Here is a 20288-nt window from a genome sequence, read left to right as displayed (position 1 = left end):
CAGTTCGGAGCTGCAGCTGAGGCCTCTGCCATAGCCGCAGCAACACTGGATCCGACCCACATCTTCAACCTCTGCCTGGGCTTGCAGCAACACTGGATCCTTAACCCACTGAGTGAGGCCAGGGATTGAACCGCATCCTCATGGAGACCATGTTGGGTTCTTAACCTGCTGAGACACAGTCGGAACTCTTAGCTTGTCATCTTTCATGGCTTATTATAACTGTCTCCTGTCTTCCTGCTTCTGTTCTTCTGCCTCCTCTCCGCACCCATGATAATTTGCATACAGCAAGATCGAAATCATCCTTTAAAGCTAAAATCAAAGTTGGTCACCCCCTGCTCAAAACCCTGCAGTGGCTTTCCATCACAATCCGTCAAAATCCAAAGTGCTAGTTTTGCCCTGTAAGATAACGCACGGTCCACCTTTTCGCCTTTGCCAACCTCGTTCTCTTCTATTCCTCTTGGCACCGAGCTCTGGTTACATCGGCTGCCTTCCTGGTCTCCACGTATGTTAAGCGCGCTCCTGCGTGAGGACGTTTTAAAAATGATCCTTCGAGGACTTCTATACCGAGGTGTTCTTTTTCCAGATGCATCCATATGGCTGGCGTCCTGTCCCATTCAGGTCTCTGTTCAGATATCACCTCTTCAGAGAGGCCTTCTTTATTTTTGGCTGCGCCTGTGGCACACAGAAGTTCCCAGGCCAGGGATGGAACCTGAGCCAGGGCAGTGACAACATTGAGTCAACCACTAGGCCACCAGGGAACTCCTTGTTCAGTGTCTTTAAACTAATACTGGTCATTCCCTTTCCCGCTTTTCAGTCATGTCCTTTATTCACCTGTTATTATCACATATTTGTTGTTTATCGACATTTTCACACATTAGAATATATGGTTCATGAGGGTAGGAAATTGGGTCTTTTTTTCCTCACTGCTATATCTCCAGCTTCTAGAATTGTGTATAGGAGGTACTAAATAAATACTTCTTGAGTGAATGAGAAGGGTTGGTGTAGTGAATAAGTCATTCTGACCTCAGATTCTAACTCTGTGACCTGTTGCATGTTACTTGAGTTCTCTGAGCTGTAATTATCCCACATGTGTGTGATGGAGATGCTATCATGCCCAATTTTATAGGGTTGTTGTTAGAACTTAATAAATTAATCCATGTAAAGTACTTTTTACAAAGCCTGATAACAATCAGTGCTCAATAATGGTTAATTATCATATTTCTATGGTGCATACATTAAATGTGTGAGCATAGAGTTCGTATTTTTCTGTGTTCTCATCTGGTTTTAGAAATAAATGTAATCGAGAAAGATAGGGCTTGATCTTTGATGTGTTGGTGTTATTGAGCTGTTCTTTTACTTTGTTCAGCTTGGAAAGATGGCTTTAGTTGGTGCTTTTCCCTTTAGGGAAACTTACGGTTTTCTTTATTAAGTAACTGGCTTAGACGATATTATAGTCTCCCTAGGTTTTAGAATGTAATTAAGAGCAAAATCAGGCCAAGGAAACCACATTTTAAAATTCTGTGATAGCATTTTAGTTGTACCAACTTTAATGTAATAAAATACTTCCTGGGGTGAACCTGAGTACCAGATGCACAAATTCTTTAACCTTTAATTTGTTGGGAGATTAACAAGCCACATAGTTTCTCTGCCTGTATTTCATCAAAGCAGAGGTAATACCGTAATGTCAGACCTTCTAATTTTCATGACTATTACAGGCCTGCAGGAATGCTTTAATGACAACAGAGCTTTCAAATTGTTGGTATTAATTTTGAAAAAGTCTTTAAGTTATTTCAAAGAGGTGATACCAAGATGATTTTTTCCAGATGACCCCAGGGAATCTGAGTCCTACCTTTGACCAGTGAGAGAAAGGGACATTTTATCACTAGCTCTCATGTTGGTAGCCTTTTTTATCTAAGAACACTAGTTGCTGTAACAAATACATTTGAAAGGACCCAGACTAAAGGAAGCGCTACCATTTTCTACACGGGGCTTCCAAGGTCCCCTGAGGCGGCAAGTGGGGGATCTTGTGGGAGTGGCTGATGGGCCAGACCTGGAAATGGCCTAATCACTTAGCCTTATTCCGTTGCCAGAATTGAGTCACAAGGCCTAGCGTAGCTGCTGGAGGGCAGGTCTTTTCGGTTGTGCCCGGGGGGTGGGGGAGGGGGTGGGGGGGGAGGTTTGGTCGTCATCCAGCTAGTCTTTGCCACAGCCCTCCAACCCTGACACAGTCCACACTAGGACTGTGTTGGAAATCCTCTTATTTTGGGTGTAGATCACCTAGAACCTTCATTCTTTAGAGGCCCACAGGGTTTGGGGTAGTTAGTCACTGTTTTGAATGCATGTAAAGGCCTTTTCCCAGGAAGACCTAGGAGATCTGGAAAAGCTTGTTTTCCTCTGTCCATGGCAGACCCCGCTCTCTCAGGTCCTGGTGGCGGGTGAGAGCTGTCTGTAGGAGTTTCTCACTTTGTCAGTCCAGCCTGTGGAAGAGGAAAACAGCCACAAGGAAGCCCAGAGAAGCCAGAGAGGAAGGTGACTGGGTTTTAGCTCTTCTTACCTTATTTTATTTTTGACTGCACCTGCAGCATGTGGACGTTTCTGGGCCAAGGACTGAACCCTTGTCACAGCAGTAGTGACTCCCAATCCTTTATTGGCTGTGCCACAAGAGAACTCCTTGTTCTCACTTTAGTAGGCTTCTGGAAGGAAGTATGGCCCTAGAAAGCCTACCTCTATATATGCTTCGACTTCTTAAATTATGGTAAAATACATTTAACATAAAATTTACAGTTAGTGACATTCAGTGCATTCGGATGTACAACCTTCCCCACCACCTAATTCCACAACATTTTCATCACTCCAGAAGTCACTCCCCATTTCCTCCTTCCCCTGGTCCCTGGCAACCGCTAACCTATTTTCTGTCTCTATGGACTGTGGACATTTCATATAAATGAAATCGTAAGATATGCGGCCTTTTATGTCTGGCTTCTTTCGTACATGTTTTTGAGATCTGTTCACAGTGTAGCGTGTATCATCATATATCATTCCTTTTCATGGTTGAGTAGTATTCCATTATATGGATATACAGCATTTTGTTTATTCAACTGATGGACATTTGGGTTCTTTCTACCTTTTGGAGATTGTGATAGTGCTGCTATGAACATGTTTTGTTTTTCAGTTTTTTGTTTCTGTATACAGGAGTGGAATTGCTGGGTCATATGATAATACTCTGTTGAACTTACTGAGGAATTGACAAACTGTTTTCCACAATGAGTGTACCATTTTGACATTCCCACCGGCAATTTACAGGCTTCCAGCTGTCCCTTACCTGGCTAACACTTGTTATTTGCCAATTTAAAAAAATGTGGTCATTCTACTGGATGTAAATGACATCTCTTTGTGTTTTTTATTTGCATTTCCCTGTAGATTAATGATGTTGAGCATCTTTTTATCTGGTTGTTGACCATTTGCATATCTTCTTCCTAGAAATGTCTATTCCAACCCTTTCCCTTTTTTTTCCTTTCAATTGCAAATAAGATTCTACAGGTTCTGATTTTCCCATCAAGGGGCAGGGAGAGAATCCCTAGGAGAGAATCCTTTGCCAATTTTTAAATTGGGTTGTTTATTGTTGAATTGTAACAGTTCTGTATTTATTCTGAATGCTGGATTCTTGTCAGAATGATTTGCATATATTTTTTCCCATTCAGTGGATTGTCTTTCACTTTCTTTGATGAACACATTTAAAAATTTTTGATGAAATACAATTTACCTATATTTTTGGTTTGTTGCTTGTGATTTCTCTTACCTAAGAAACCATTGCTAAATCCATGAACATTTACTCATTTTTTTTTTTTTACCCATTTAATGGTTTTAGCCTTTATATTTAGGTGTTTTATCCTTTTTGAGCTAATTTTAGTATCTAATGTGACATGAGAGTAATTTCATGCTTTTGCATGTAAGCATCCTGTTGTCCTTTTTCAAGGTCCTCCAGGTGGTAAGTGATAGAGCCCAAAAGAGCCTTGGCTCTAGAGCCTATGCTCTTAAAACATTGAAGATGCTTTGGAGTTCCCTGCTGGCTCAGCAGGGTAAGGATCTGGCATTGTCACTGCTGAAGCTTGGGTTGCTGCTGTGGCATGGTTCGGAGTTGGCCTTGGAATTTTTGTATGCTGCCAGCACAGCCAAAAAAAAAAAAAGTTGAAGATGCTTTCATTTTAACTATCAAATTATTTTAGAGAGATAAACTGGGGTTTATAGATTGGGAATTAAGATTAATTTCATATTTCTGTACTTTCATTGGCTTTATGATTTTGTGCAAAACTTCTCTCTTCCCCAGGAGGAAATCACTGTTCTGAAGATGGTGTATATTAAACTATTGCGTTAGTGGAAAAAAAATTCATTACTAAAGATATTTATCCATAAGCAAGATGTAGGAATATTTGTGTTTTTTTTTGTTTTTTGTCTTTTTAGGGCCACACCCAAGGCGTATGGAGGTTCCCAAGCTAGGGGTCCAATCACAGCTGTAATCGCTGACCTACACCAGAGCCACGGCAACTCAGGGTCCAAGTCGCCGTGTCTGTGACCTACAGCACAGCTCACAGCAACGCCAGATCCTTAACCCACTGAGTGAGGCCAGGGATCAAACCCAAGGCCTCATGGATGCTTAGCTGGGTTTGCTAACCTCTGAGCCATGATGGGAACTCCGGAATATTTGTTTTTAAATTTTATATAAATTGTGTGTTATTATGTATATCCTTTTGCTCTCTTACCTTATTTTACTCAACACTGTTTTTGAGAATTATGAGAATTATGTCATGAGTCAGCAAACCCCCTTTTTTTTTTTTCTCGTCTTTTTGCCTTTTCTAGGGCTGCTCCTGTGACATATGGAGGTTCCCAGGCTAGGGGTCTAATCAGAGCTGTAGCCACCGGCCTACGCTAGAGCCACAGCAATGAGGGATCCGAGTCGTGTCTGTGACCTACACCACAGCTCATGGCAACGCCGGATCCTTAACCCACTGAGTGGCCAGGGATCAAACTCGCATCCTCATGGATCCTAGTTGGGCTCGTTGCCGCTGAACTACGACAGAAACTCCTGTAGCGTTCTTTTGAATAAATAATTTGTATAATATATAAACAATTGGGTTACTTCCGTTTTCCATATTAGAGGTATAAATATCCTTGTGTACACATGCAAGAGTTTCTCTTGCTGGATGTTATTACCAGATTACTTTCTACAGTGATTGTATCAATATGTACTTTGACCCGGGATGTTTCCCTCTGTCCTTGCCAACCCTTGGTGTTATCAGGTTATTACTTTTTGTTAATTTGCTGTGTTTAGATGGCATCTCAATGCTTTAAATACATTTCCTTGATTATTAGTGAAGTTAATCTTTGTAGATTTATTGGGGTTTTTTGAAAATTTTTTCTGTGATTTCCTTACTTATGTGCTTTCATGTTTTTATTATAGACTATTTTTACTTTTCTTACTGATGTGAGTTCTTTATCAATGTCATTTAAGTAGACTACAGAGGAGAAGCATACTTTGGTCTAGGTTTGAATTCTCTTAGTAGTTTAGTAGGTTTGAATTTGAAGGAAGATAAGAATGTCTATTTTACAGTGTTGTTTTTGTAGTTAAATCAAGATTTTATTTTATTTATTTATTTATTTATTTTAATTTTTTTTTGTCTTTGTTGTTGTTGCTGCTATTTCTTGGGCCGCACCCGCGGCATATGGAGGTTCCCAGGCTAGGGGTCGAATCGGAGCTGCAGCCACCGGCCTACGCCAGAGCCACAGCAACGCGGGATCCAAGCCACGTCTGCAACCTACACCACAGCTCACGGCAACGCCGGATCGTTAACCCACTGAGCAAGGGCAGGGACCTGAACCCGCAACCTCATGGTTCCTAGTCGGATTTGTTAACCACTGCGCCACAACGGGAACTCCGTTAAATCAAGATTTTAAATGACTACTTTCAGTTGGACCTCCCTAAATGTTTGTTCTATGTTTTTTTTTTTTTTTTTGTCTTTTTGCCATTTCTTGGGCCACTCCTGCGGCATATGGAGGTTCCCAGGCTAGGGGTTGAATCGGAGCTGTAGCCGCCAGCCTACGCCAGACCCACAGCAACGAGGGATCCGAGCCGTGTCTGCGACCTACACCACAGCTCACTGGCAACGCCGGACCCCCAACCCACTGAGCAAGGGCAGGGACCGAACCCGCAACCTCATGGTTCCTAGTTGGATTCGTTAACCACTGCGCCACGACGGGAACTCCTGTTCTATGTTTTTATTCTTTGTCACTGTGGTATTTTTATGTGTAGCAAAATATTCCCCTACTTTTGTAGCAGACCCCTAGTTTTGCAGTTTTTCTTTCTTTACTCCTTTTTTCCTATTTAACTTGTTTATTGTAAAATATGATAAGTAGAAAGGCAATAAAAACAAGCGTATAGTTCAACGAATTATTATAAGATGAAACACCCTCATAACCGTTACCCAGGTGAAAGAAAAAGAATTTTGCCGGCCGTTCTCAAAACTCCTCTCCCTGGGCCCCGTTCCAGTTCCAGTCCCCTCCCTCCCTCCAGAAGTAATCGCTCTCCTTACTTAAGTAATCATTTCCTTATATTTCTCTATAAATTTGTATCGAAGACATTACAGTTCAGTCTTGCTCATTTTAAAAAATTTAATTTCATTGGAATATAGTTGGTGTATAATGTATTATTTTCAGATGTACAGCAAAGTGAATTAATCATATGTGTAAATATATCCATTCTTTCTTTTTTCCCATATGGGTTATTACAAACTATTGAGTAGGTTTTCCCATGCTCTGCAGTAGGGTCTCATTAAAAATCTTGCCCGCTTTTAATGTCCTTTGTAAGTAATTTATTGATTTATTTAACGGTTAACACATCTACAGTCTTTATTAAGAGTTTGTCGCTTGGTATCTTGCCCATTTTTAAAAACTAGATGTGTGGAGTTCCCGTTGCAGCTCAGGGGGTTGAGAACCCAGCATAAGATTTGGGTAAGGATGCAGGTTCCATCTCCGGCCTCGCTCAGTGGGTTAAGAATCCGGTGCTGCCGCAAGCTGTGGCTCAGATGCTGCATTGCTGTGGTATGGCGTAGGCCAGCAGCTGCAGCTCTGATTCGATCCCTAGCCTGAGAAAGGCCCCTAGCAGGTGCGGCCATAAAAAGGAAAAAGAAAAACCTAGATTCGTTTGTCTCTTTTAATATGTAGGCTTTCCTCCCATCTCTTGCTTTTCGTTAACATTTATGAGTTGAGGATAAACAGCGGGGTCCTTCTGTGTAGCACAAGGAACTAACTGTGTCCAGTCTTCTGGGATAGACCATGATGGAAAGGATTATAAAAAAGAATAGAGGCGTTCCCATCGTGGCTCAGCGGAAACGAATCTGACTGGCATCCATGAGGACGCTGGGTTTGATCCCTGGCCTTGCTCAGTGAGTTAAGGATCTGGTGTTGCCGGGAGCTGTGGTGTAGGTCACAGATGTGGCTTGGATCCCACATTGCTGTAGCTGCGGTGTAGGCCAGCAGCTACAGCTCTGAGTGGACCCCTAGCCTGGGAACCTCTATATGCCGCGGGTGTGGCCCTAAAAAGCCAAAAAAAAAACAAACCCAAATTTTATATATATATGTATGTATAACTGAGTCACTTTGCTGTATAGCAGAAATTGGCACAGCATTGTAAATCAACTATACTTTAATTAAAGAACATTAAAAAAATAAAATTTACATGTTGAAAAACCTTGGGGCATTTGACGTATAGAGTTTTCCACAGTCTGGATTGCATAGTCATGGTGCATTTCAAAGTGTTTTATGTCCTTTGTATTTCTTGCAAATCATAGCTGGATACAGAGGCTTAATCAGCTTCAGGTTCAGTTCCTTTGGCAAGATTAATGGTGGTAATGCATTCTTTCAACAGGAGGCACATGTCTGCTTTTGCTCTTTGATAGTAGCTGTTGTGGATGCTCCGTGCTGAGACTCACTGATTGGGATTGCGAAGCAGTGATGTAATTCTTTCATTTTGTTTTCATTTATTAGGTGGCATAACATTTTAAGGCGATGCTTCTCCTCATCAACAATTTGGTTTCCAGTGGTATAGTTTAGTGTAAGAAAGCCCTTTTATTTACCTAGTTTTTAAGGTAATAAATTGATTCCCTGTCATCGTCAGATGGTGATCAGTTATTTTATTTATTTATTATTTGCTTTTTTTTAGGACCGCACCTGTGGCACATGGAAGTTCCCGGTCTAGGGGTTGAATTGCAGCTACAACCACCAGCCTACACCACAGCCACAGCATTCGGGGATCCAAGCTGATTCTATGACCCATACCACAGCCCACTGCAATGCTGGATCCCCAACCTACCGAACGAGGCCAGGGATTGAACCTACATCCTCATGGATACTAGTCAGATTCATTTGACTGTCCACAAGGGGAACTCAGAGTTTTTTAGTTTTTTTTTTTTCCTGTCTCTTTTTTGGGGCCACACCTGTGGCATATAGAAGTTCCTAGACGAGGGGTTGAATTGTAGTTGTAGCTGTCAGCCTACACCACAGCCACAGCAACTCGGGATCTGAGCCGTGTCTTTGACCTACATTATAGCTCATGGCAACCCTGGATCCTTAACCCACTGAACGAGGCGAGGGATTGAACCCGTGTCTTCCTGAATATTAGGTTCATTACCACTGAGCCATGACAGGAGCTCTGAGTTATCAGTGTGAAGTCATGCATTTAATAAAGGTGTTTGATGGCTATCAACCCATTTTGGTGTTTGGTGCTTTTTTTTTTTAAGTGCTTATTGAAGCTCAAATTGTCCTCTTGTTTTCTGGGAAAAGCTTCTTTAAATTGGTTCCTTAGTTTTTTTTTAAATTTTTAATTTTGCTTTTTTTTAAGGGCCACACCAATGACTTATAGAATTTCCCAGGCCAGGGGTTGAATCTGAGCTGCAGCTGCCGGCCTGCACCACGGCCACAGCAGCTCGGGATCTGAGCCATGTCTGCGACCTACACCACAGCTCATGGCAATGCTGCATCCTTTACCCACTGAGTGAGGACAGGGATTGAACCAGCATCCTCATGGATACCAGTTGCATTTGTTTCTGCTGAGCCACAATGGGAATTCCCAGTTCCTTAGTCTTTTTGATCTGATCCTAATAGTTCTGACAGTTTTCTTGCTATCTCTCTTGTCACCCTATTCCAGGCTCATTTTCCACCTTAGACCTGGAATTGCCTGTTTCTTTGAGAATTCCTGGTTTTGGAGTTGCCGTTGTGGCTCAGTGGTTAATGAATCCGACTAGGAACCATGAGGTCGTGGTTTGATCCCTGGCCTTGCTTAGTGGGTTAAGGACCTGGCGTTGCGGTGAGCTGTGGTGTAGGTTGCAGACGTGGCTCGGATCTCGATTTACTGTGGCTGTGATGTAGGCCGGTAGCTACAGCTCCAATTAGACCCCTAGCCTGGGAACCTCCATGTGCCTCGGGTGCGGCCCTAAAAACACAAAACAAACAAACAAACAAATACAACTACCTTGGCAGTTGACAGTGATATTTACAAAGGACTACAGAATTTTTAAAAACTTAATCTCCCATATGTTACTTTAGTGTCTCCTCTCTTTCATAGCAGGAGTCATGTTCCTAAAGACTCAGGGGATGATAAAATGAGAATATCCAAGAATTACTAGTTTGCTTCATCATATGTTAACTGTATTACCACCAGTGATTAACGAAAACTGTTAAAAAATATTTTTTGTATATGCCATTTTCACCTTCCTCCTCATTTTGTGGTTGACCTGTATCTACACTGTCAGATTATATAGCTTTGTATGCTATATTCTTTCTCTTTTAGCAGGTGGCTACAGCTCCGATTCGACCCCTACCCTGGGAACCCTCCATATGCCGCGGGAGCGGCCCAAGAAATAGCAACAACAACAACAACAAAAGACCAAAAAAAAAAAATATATATATATATATATTCTTTCTCTTTTAATTTACATGTATTTATAATTCTTTAAATGACTACATATTTACTGCTAATCACCATGTTGATATTTATTTATTTATTTCAAATTGGCGTATGGAGGTTCCCAGGCTAGGGGTCAGTTGGAGCTGCAGATGCTGGCCTACACTCATAGGCACAGCATCGTAAGATCCGAGCCTTGTCTGTGACCTACACCACTGAGTGAGGCCAGGGATCAAGCCCAGGGATCGAAACTGTATCCTCGTGTTATTAGTCAGATTTGTTTCTGCTGTGCCATAATGGGAACTCTCTCTCTCTAGTTTTTTTAAAAATTGACGTATAGTTGGTTTACAGTGTTGTGTTAGTTTCTGGTACATAGCAAAGTGATTCAAGGTCATATTGTCTAGCTTAGGAGACTGTATTCAATATCTTGTAATACCCTATAATGGAAAAGAATTGGAAAAAGAGTGAATATGTATTTATGTGTGAATATACTTGTGTCTATATATTCCGGACTCCATATTGCTAATGCAAATGTGGTGCTCGTCTGATTCGGGATCCCTGTATATGATGAGTATTATCTTTTACTGTTTCGAGTATTTTCTCTTTGTTGTTGGCTTTGACAGTTTGGTTATGATATGTCTAGATGTGTATGGCTTTGAGTTTAACCTACTTAAAGTTCATTGAGCTTCTTGAACATGTAGTTTCATGTCTTTCATCAAATTTGGGATGTTTTCAGCCATTCTTTTTTTTTTTTTTAAAGAAGTTTGAATTTTTTTTTAATGCTTTTGATTTTTTTTTTCTTTTTTCTTTTTTGGCTGCTTTGCAGCATATGAAATTCCCTGGGCCAGGGATCAGATCAGATCTGAGCCACAGCTGCGACCTGTGCCTCACAGTTTTGGCAGTGCTGGATCCTTTAACCCACTATGCTGGGTCAGGGATCAAACCTGTATCCCAGCACTTCAGAAACACCACCAATCTCGTTGTGCCACAGCAGGAAGTCTTCAGCCAGTAGTCAGATATCCTTCCTTTCTCCTTCTCTTTTCCTTCTGGGATAATGTGTATATTGTTTCTTTTGAAGATGTTACCCTGGTCCCTTAGACTTTTCACTTTTCTTTATTCTTTTTTTCTGCTCCTCAGGCTGTATAGGTTGCTTTTTTTTTGTCTTTTTTGCTATTTCTTGGGCCGCTCCCGAGGCATATGGAGGTTCCCAGGCTAGGGGTCAAATCGGAGCTGTAGCCACTGGCCTACACCAGAGCCACAGCAACACGGGATCCGAGCCGTGCATGCAACCTACACCACAGCTCACGGCAACGCCGGATCCTTAACCCACTGAACAAGGCCAGGGACCCAACCCGCAACCTCATGGTTCCTAGTCGGATTCATTAACCACTGTGCCACGATGGGAACTCCTGTATAGTTTTTTTTTAAATGGTTGCACCTGTAGCAGTTGGGCCAGGGATTAAATCTGAGCTTCAGCTGTGACCTACACCACAGCAATGCTGGGCCCTTTAACCCACTGTACTGGGCCAGGGATTGAACCCAGGCCTCTGTGGAGACCCGAACCACTGCAGTTGGATTCTTAACACACTGCACCACAGTGGGAACTCCTAGACTGTATGGTTTTAATTGTCTTGTCTTCAAGATTGCTGATTCTGTCTTTGCCTGCTCAAATCTGCTATTGAACCCCCTACTGAGTTTTTAAATTTACGTGTTGGTCTTTTTATCTCCAGAATTTCTGTTTGGTTCCTCCTTATAATTTCTGTCCTTTTGTTGATAATCTTATTTTGTTCATGCGTTTCTTGACTTTCTTTAATTCTTGGTCCATGTTTTCCTTTACTGATATGAGCATACTTAAGACAATGGATTTAAGTTTACTGCTAAGTCCAGTGTTGGCCTTCCTCTATTAACATGTTTGGATTCTTTGAGTGGGCTGTACTTTCTTATTTCTGTGTCTTGTGATTTTTTGAATTTTATTTGTTTGTGAAAAGTAGATGTTTGAATATTGGTAATTCTAGAACATAGCTTTTCCTTTTTCCCCAGGGTTTGCTGTTTTTTGATTATTGAAGGCTGTAGTTGTCCATTTACCTAGTGAGTTTTCCCAGCCTTTTAGGGGGAAACTACTTCTTACTGTGTGTGGTACTGAAGCCTCTGTTCCTTAGCTTATGTTTTGGTGAAGATTTCCTAGATTACCAGGAGCTAAACAAACAAACAGACACACAGACACATCTCCCAGTCTTTGCAGGTAGACTTTGTGCCCTCCTTCCACCCTTAACGAGACTTGTACTGAGTCTAGGGATCAGTGGCTGAAAGTTTAAAGCTTAAAATCCTTTCAGGTCTTCCCCAGCATACGTTTTTGTTGTAGCCTTTCTCAATTACGTCTATACACAGGTGTTTTGACTGCCCTAATCTTCCAAGAAACCTCTCCCTTGCCTCCCAGACCTCAGGCAGTCTGTTGAGTGTCTCACTGGTAATCTTTTGCCTCAGTGGCTGTGGGTGTTTGGATCGCCTTACAGCACGTTTACGCAGTGCTTACTGCTTTTCCATCTCCAATCGCTCCTGAGTTCGGTGAGATAGAAAGGAGTGCCTTACGGCAGTCCTTTAGTAGCCCCTAGACAAGTTAGAACAGACATAGACAGTAATTTGCAAATAAGGTTTATTCTACTGCTTCTGTAACAGGGACCAGGGTCCCACACTGGACACCAGCGGATGTCTTCAAGTCTGCCTCCACATCAAGGAGTGAGTAGGGCAAGGGCAGGTAAAATGCCACAAAGCTTTCTTTCCTGGTGACTTATTTTTTTTGGCCATGACCGTAGCATGCAAGAGTTCCTGGGCTAGGGATTGAACCCGTACCACAGTAGTGACCCAAGCCAGAACAGTGACAATGCTGGATCATTAACCTGCTGTGCCACCAGGGAACTCCCTTAAGCTCTCAGTCTTTCTCCCTTTTTTTAATGCTGCGCCTGTGGCACGTGGAAGTTCCCAGGCCAGGAATTGAATCCCAGCTGTGGATCCTTTAACCCACTGCGCTGGGCTGGGCTGGGCCTCAAACCTACACCTCCTCAGTGACCTGAGCTACTCCAGTCTGATTCTTAATTCATTGTGCCACGGCAAGAACTCCAAGATTCAGCATTCTCTTTTTTGCTGTAAACCTTTGACTGTTTTCCAGAGTCTGACAAAGGTGATTCTGACAGTTTCTGCTCGTTTTTCAATGTTTCTGAGGTGGAATGTTAGCTTGAGCTGTGTACCTTACCATTCTGCTGGTGTTGCCTTGCACTTGATTGTGGTGTTTGTTGCCCTGACGGTAAGTGAGGTCGAGGATGGCCATGCTCATTTGCGCTGTTTGCCTCCTCTTTGCTGAAATGTTTGTTCAGGGGTTTTTTGGTTCATGTGTTTTTATTGGCTTCTGTGTTTTCTTATTGAATTGGGAAAGATCTTTATGTATATTGAATGCAGTCCTTTCACAGATGTGATATGCAAGTATTTTTCCTCTTGTGTGATTTGTTTTCATTTTTTAACAGTATTTTTTTTTTTTTTAAGGCCACTCTCATGGCATATGGAGGTTCCCAGGCTAGGAGTTGAATGGGAGCTGTAGCTGCCGGCCTACACCACAGCTCGGCAACTCGGGATCCAAGCTATGTCTATGACCTACACTGCAGTTTACAGATCCTTAACCCACTGAGCAAGGCCAGGGATTGAACCCTCATCCTCATGGATACTAGTTGGGTTTGTTAACCCCTGAGCCACGACGGGAACTCCAATAGTATCTTTTATAGAGTAGTTGTTTTTAAGTTTGATGAAGTCTAATTTAGAAATTTGCTTTTTTAAAACTTGTGCTTTGTCTCTTATCTAACTAAAATTATAAAAATTTGCTCTTGTATTTTCATCTGAAGTTTTATACTTTTTTTTTGTCTTTTGTCTTTTTAGGGCCACACCCGTGGCATATGGAGGTTCCCGGGCTAGGGGTCTAATCGGTGCTGAGGTTGCCAGCCTGTGCCACAGCCACAGCAACACCAGATCCGAGCCAAGTTTGTGACATACACCACAGCTCACGGCAATGCCGGATCCTTAATCCATTGAGCGAGACCAGGGATTGAACCCTCAACCTCATGGTTCCCAGTTGGATTCGTTTCTGCTGTGCCGTGACGGGAACTCCTGAAGTTTTATACTTTTTTTGGCTGTGCCCGTGGCATGCAGAAGGGCTCAGACCTGTGCCACAGCAGTGACCTGAGCCATAGCAGTGACAGTCCTGGATCCTTAACTGCTAGGCCACCAGGGAACTCCATGAAATTTTATACTTTTAGGTTTTGTAGTTAGACTCATGATCTATTTGGAGTTAATTTTTGTATATGTTGTCTTTAATATATTTAAGGCATGGTCAAGGTTCAAATTTTTTTTTTTTTTAATTTTCTTGCTGCCCCTGTGGCATGTGGAAGTTCCCTGGCTAGGGATCGAACCTGTACCACAGCAGCTACCCAAGCTGTGCCACAGGGGAACTCCAAGCAAAAGCTTTTTGATAGGGCTTGAGAGAATGCACTTTGATTAGTGTGGCACCCGAGTTTGACTCTTGGCAGGGTAGGTCAGGAAAAGCCTTCCATAGGTTATGGAATTTTTTTCATCTATTGGATTACCAGTCATATAGGATAAGACAGCTTTTCTTGAGAGGCCTGGTTTTTAGCTTGATGGACAGGTTTTTAGAGTGTAGACTTCTGTTTTCAGCCGTGAGTCCTTTACTTCTAATCCTGTCCTTAACAGCATGATAAGTATAAGCACAGCACTAACCTTGGGGCTGGAGTGAGCCCGCGATTTGCTTGGGCCTTGTGGAGGAGGGAGATGAATGGTTCTGACCAAGAGAGGGAAAAGCCACAGCGCTGAATTAGAAGAGAGCTATAAGCTCTTAGAATTGGAAGGCGTATGTAGAGATTTTGTAGTCAATTTTCAACTTTTTTTTAATAGTTGAAATTTACATGTCATATGTTAGATATTATTACAGTGTTGCTACAATAGATAAATACAGGTTATGTGTAATTCCTGTCATGTAAGCTGTAATTCTGCTTTAAAAAAAAAAATCTCACTTAGGAAAGAATGTTGTGGAGTTCCCATTGTGGCTCAACGGTAACAAACCCAACTAGTATCCAGGAGGATGCAGGTTCGATCCCTGGCTTCACTTAGTGGGTTAAGGATTGGGCATTGTGGTGAGTCGTGGTGTAGGTCACAGACTCAATTCGGATCCCATGTTGCTGGGGCTGTGGCATAGGCCGGCCACAGCTCCGATTGGACCCCCAGCCTGAGAACTTCCATATGTTGCACATGCGGCCCTAAAAAGCAAAAAGCAAGAGTGTTGTACGTGAACTGACTTTATTGTAGTTTTTACCAAGAACCTACTTTCATTAATTAAGAAAGTAAACCAATTGCAAACTTGAGTACTTTAAATCAATTTCAATAATTTGTGACACAGTCCTCACAATTGATCCACTCACCTCTGTGTCAGGGCATTATATTAAAGGTATTTTATTTAGTCTGGTGGTTCTCAAACTTTAGTGTGCTTCACAGTCACTTAGAGGGCTTGTTAAAACAGAGATTGCTGGCCCCCTCGCCCAGAATTTCTGATTTAGGAGATCTAGGGTGAGGCCTGAGAATGTGCGTTTCTAACAAGTTCACAGGTGGTTCTGCTGCTTCTGGTCTGGGGACCACATTTTGAGGCCGATTTTTACCTTATTTCTATGGGCACAGTCCATTCCTTTTAAGATGGCCTATTTATTTTATTTTATTTTTTTTTATAATTTTTAAAATTTTCCCACTGTACAGCAAGGGGGTCAGGTTATCCTTACATGTATACATTACAATTACATTTTTTTCCCCCACCCTTTCTTCTGTTGCAACATGAGTATCTAGACAAAGTTCTCAATGCTATTCAGCAGGATCTCCTTGTAAATCTATTCTAAGTTGTGTCCGATAAGCCCAAGCTCCTGATCCCTCCCACTCCCTCCCCCTCCCATCAGGCAGCCACACGTCTCTTCTCCAAGTCCATGATTTTCTTTTCTGAGGAGATGTTCATTTGTGCTGGATATTAGATTCCAGCTATAAGTGATATCATATGGTATTTGTCTTTGTCTTTCTGGCTCATTTCACTCAGCATGAGAGTCTCTAGTTCCATCCATGTTGCTGCAAATGGCATGATGTCATTCTTTTTTTATGGCTGAGTAGTATTCCATTGTGTACATATACCACATCTTCCGAATCCAATCATCTGTCGATGGACATTTGGGTTGTTTCCATGTCCTGGCTATTGTGAATAGTGCTGCAATGAACATGCGGGTGCACGTGTCTCTTTTAAGTAGAGTTTTGTCCGGATAGATGCCCAAGAGTGGGATTGTGGGGTCATATGGAAGTTCTATGTGTAGATTTCTAAGGTATCTCCAAACTGTTCTCCATAGTGGCTGTACCAGTTTACATTCCCACCAACAGTGTAGGAGGGTTCCCTTTTCTCCACAGCCCCTCCAGCACTTGTTATTTTTGGATTTATTAATGATGGCCATTCTGACTGGTGTGAGGTGATATCTCATGGTAGTTTTGATTTGCATTTCTCTTATAATCAGCGATGTTGAGCATTTTTTCATGTGTTTGTTGGCCATAAGATGGCCTATTTAGTGTTAGGTCTTCCTATAATCAAACCTACTTCTCCTTCTGTTTGTTTTTCTTTCATCTTTTTTTTTTTTTTTTCCCTGTCTTTTGAGGGCTGCCCCCATGGCAAATGGAGGTTCCCAGTCTAGGGGTCTAATCGAAGCCACAGCTGCTGGCCTACACCACAGCAATGCCAGATCCGAGCCGCGTCTGCAACCTACACCACAGCTCATGGCAACGCCAGATCCTTAACCCACGGAGCGAGGCCAGGGATTGAACCCGGAACCTCATGGTTCCTGGTTGGATTTGTTTCTGCTGCGCCATGACAGGAACTCCTCCTTCTGTTTGTTTTATCCAGTTGTTCCAGTTCTGGCTTTTGAAGTAAGACTTTACTCTCCTGTAGCAGGGGGGATAAAACCTCATGGAGTTGAAGAGAGTTATTCGTGTCTCCTTTGTTTTTCTTTCTTTCATGTTAAACGTTTATAGTTCCCCTAATAGTTATTGGAAAAGTACTGTAATTTTTAGTTATGCTCATACTGCCGTAATAGTGTGTTATTTGTAAGCGTGTTTCTGCTACATTCTCTGGCTTAACGAGCACAGCACCCAAGCCGGAAATCTGGAAGTCAGCCTGGTCTCCTTCTCCTCCTTAACTCCTTATTTTACCGAAGAATCATTTGGTTCTAGAAATGATAGAAACCAGACAGAAATTTGATCCAGTTTAGGCAGAAGGGAAGAAGAGCTTATTCTCAGGGTACAGTGGTATCCCACTGAACCTGAGAACATGCAGTTTGGCTGGACCTTGTAGGTGACTATAAGTGGTAACTAGAGAACTGTAAGAAGTGAGGTTAGTTTTGGAGTTCCTGTCGTGGCTAAGCGGGAACGAACCCGACTAGTGTCCCAGAAGATGCGAGTTCAATCCCTGGCCTCGCTCAGTGGGTTAAGGATCTGGCGTTGTTATGAGCTGTGGTGTAGGTCACAGATGTGGCTTGGATCCCTGTTGCTGTGGCTGTGGTGTAGGCTGCAGCTCTGATGCACCCCCTGGCCTGGGAACTTCCATGTGCTGCGAGGGCAGCCCTAAAAAGGCAAAAAAAAAAAAAAAAGTTTGAAAGTTGGAAAGGAAGTTCCTCTTCCCATGCCCTTTTTCTTTCTTGCTTGGATTCTATGTGATTTTGTCTTATTTACTTCATTCTTTTGTCTTTCAGTGAATTCTTTGGTCAATTCAATAGTGTTCTGTTGTTTTAAAAAGTCCAGTCTAGGAGTTCCCTGGTGGCCGAGTGGTTAAGGATTCAGCATTGTCACTGCTGGCTCGGGTTTGATCCCTTGCCTAGGAACTTCCACATGCCATGGGTGCAGCCAAAATAAATAACTAAATAAAATTAAAAGCGGCTCAGTGGGTTAAGAACCTGGCTAGTATCCATGAGGATGCAGGCTTGATCCCTGGCCTCGCTCAGTGGGTTAAAGAATCCGTGTTGCTGCAAGCTGAGGCATAGGTCTCAGATGTGGCTTGCATCTGGCATTGCTGTGGCTGTGGTATAGGCTGGCAGTTGCAGCTCCAGTCTGACCCCTAGCCTGGGAACCTCCATATGCCCCAGGTGTGGCCCTAAAAAAAGTCCAGTCTAGCTGAGCAAAAGAAGCAAGACACACAGCAGTCCATGCAGAGTGACTCCACATATAATCTATTCCTTTGGCATCCCGGACAGTCGTTACCCTGGAGGAGAGAGGAGTGACTAGGGGCGCACAGGGGCTTTCTGGGAGTTGCGTCACGGTTATGTCTTTTTTTGTTTTTTTTTTTTAAATTTTGATGCTGGTTACATGGATATGTTTAACTCAGGAAAACTCATTGAGTTATATGCTTAGCTATATGTACTTTTCTGAAATGAAGAATATACCTCAGTAAAAGTAAAAAAGACGTCCTCGCTTAAAAGTTAAATTTCATTTCCAATTTAATTTGTATTTCCTTCCCTTTACAAAGTTTTGACAGGAGAGACATGGAATAAGAAGGGGCATGATCTGGAGTTCTTATGTGGCTCAATGGGTTAAGGATCTGGTGTTGTCACTGCAGGGGCTCAGGCTGCTGCTGTGGTGCTGGTTTGATCCCTGGCCCAGGAACTTCCGCATGCCGTGGTTGGGGCCAAAAAAACCAACAACAAAACCCCAACAAAGCAGAGAGAAGGGGGCATGATCTGCATCCATTTCCCTTTCCTCCCTTTTCCGACTTCTTTTCTTTGGTATGTTGTGATAGGGAATAGGGAGATTGATAAGGATTTGGCTCTGTTTTAATTGGTGCTGATCTAGTCGTCTGTTGGCTGTTGCTCCTTTTATGGCTAAGGTTAATTGTCCGTATAGGGTGGCAGGCATCCAGATGCTGGCTCTGTCATGTAGCTCATTTGTAAGCTGTTTTGGGATGTTTCCCTCCAGATTGCCCTCCTATAGAGTATTCCTGATATCCTACAAGACCTCCTCACTCCCCTTCACCCAAAGCTTCTTGCTGGGGTGTCGCTTCTGTGAATGGCCACCCGTATTTGGTGGGTTACCAGCATTAGTGCCTGGTTTTGACATTAGTTCTCCTTGATGCGCAGGTACGATTTCATTCTTGAATATGAGCTGTTCCCTGGCTGCCTCCTCTTTTTGCATTAACTGTGGCTTCTAGTTCCCTTTCTCCCCGAGCTCCCTTAACAACTGCCTGGACATGTCGGTTGCTTTCATGGCACAGTGCCCCTTTATCCTTTTATTCGTTTACTACCTTTGCAGTTATTTATTTATTTTTTTAATCAAATTTACTCTCCTTATCCTCAGGCATTTGTAAGTTACATTCTGGATAAGCCACCACCCATCAGTATTGTACTCTGCTATGTGTGAACCAGTCATAGTATATGAACCTAGAGGGTCTCGTAAAAAATAATTTCTCAAGGAGGTAGGCATTTTTCTTTCTTTCTGTTTTTTTTGTTTTTGTTTTTTTTTAGGGGGGGGCTGTCTTTTTAGGGCCACAGCCACTGCATACGGAGGGTCCCAGGCTAGGGGTCAAATCAGAGCCATAGCTACCAGCCTACACCACAGCCACAGCGACACAGGATCTGAGCCACGTCTGTGACCTACACCACAGCTCATGGCAATGCTGGATCCTTAAGCCACTGAGAGAGGCCAGGGATCAAACCCATGTCCTCATGGATACTAGCTGGGTTCATTACTGCTGAGCCATGATGGGAACTCTGGCATTTTTCCATTTATTCTCCCCTCTGTGGCTTTTCGTGTTCCTGTGATACCAGTTGCTTGGGTCTCTTTTTTTCAAATGGCAGATAGCAGGTTTCATTTTAGTTATTTCTCCTTATGCTTCTCATTTTTTCTTTGTACTGTCCAGGTCTCTTTGATGTGCTGCTCATCTTTGTTGTAGCTTCCTTCATTGAAATACACAAAATAGACTTCATTTACCTTATTTTTCTTCAACGTATTTTCTCATTTAATGCTTCTAATTATCTGGGTGTTTGTATCAAAGTGTTCGCATCTTGGGAGTTCCTTTTGTGGCTCACCTGTAACAAGCCGAACCAGTGTCTGTGATGACACGGGTTTGATCCCTGGCTTCGCTCAGCGGGTTAAGTATCCAGCTTTGCGGTGAGCAGTGGTGTAGACTGTAGATGTGGCTCGGGCCTGGCGTGGCTGTGGCTGTGGCGTGGCCGGCAGCTGCAGCTCAGACTTGACCCCTAGCCTGGGAACT

At 42.7% G+C, this 20288-nt stretch overlaps 1 protein-coding gene across 1 annotated transcript in view; it reads left to right on the top strand.

Moving 5' to 3' along the window:
• The window catches only part of MAST2 (microtubule associated serine/threonine kinase 2), a 212537-nt gene that overhangs the window by 6473 nt on the left and 185776 nt on the right, over window positions 1–20288 (top strand).

This window comes from Phacochoerus africanus, chromosome 8 (assembly GCF_016906955.1).
Source record: "Phacochoerus africanus isolate WHEZ1 chromosome 8, ROS_Pafr_v1, whole genome shotgun sequence".
NCBI classification, from domain to species: Eukaryota; Metazoa; Chordata; class Mammalia; order Artiodactyla; family Suidae; genus Phacochoerus; species Phacochoerus africanus.
Note: the sequence above shows the minus strand (reverse complement) of the source record. Positions and strands in the feature narration are given on the sequence as shown.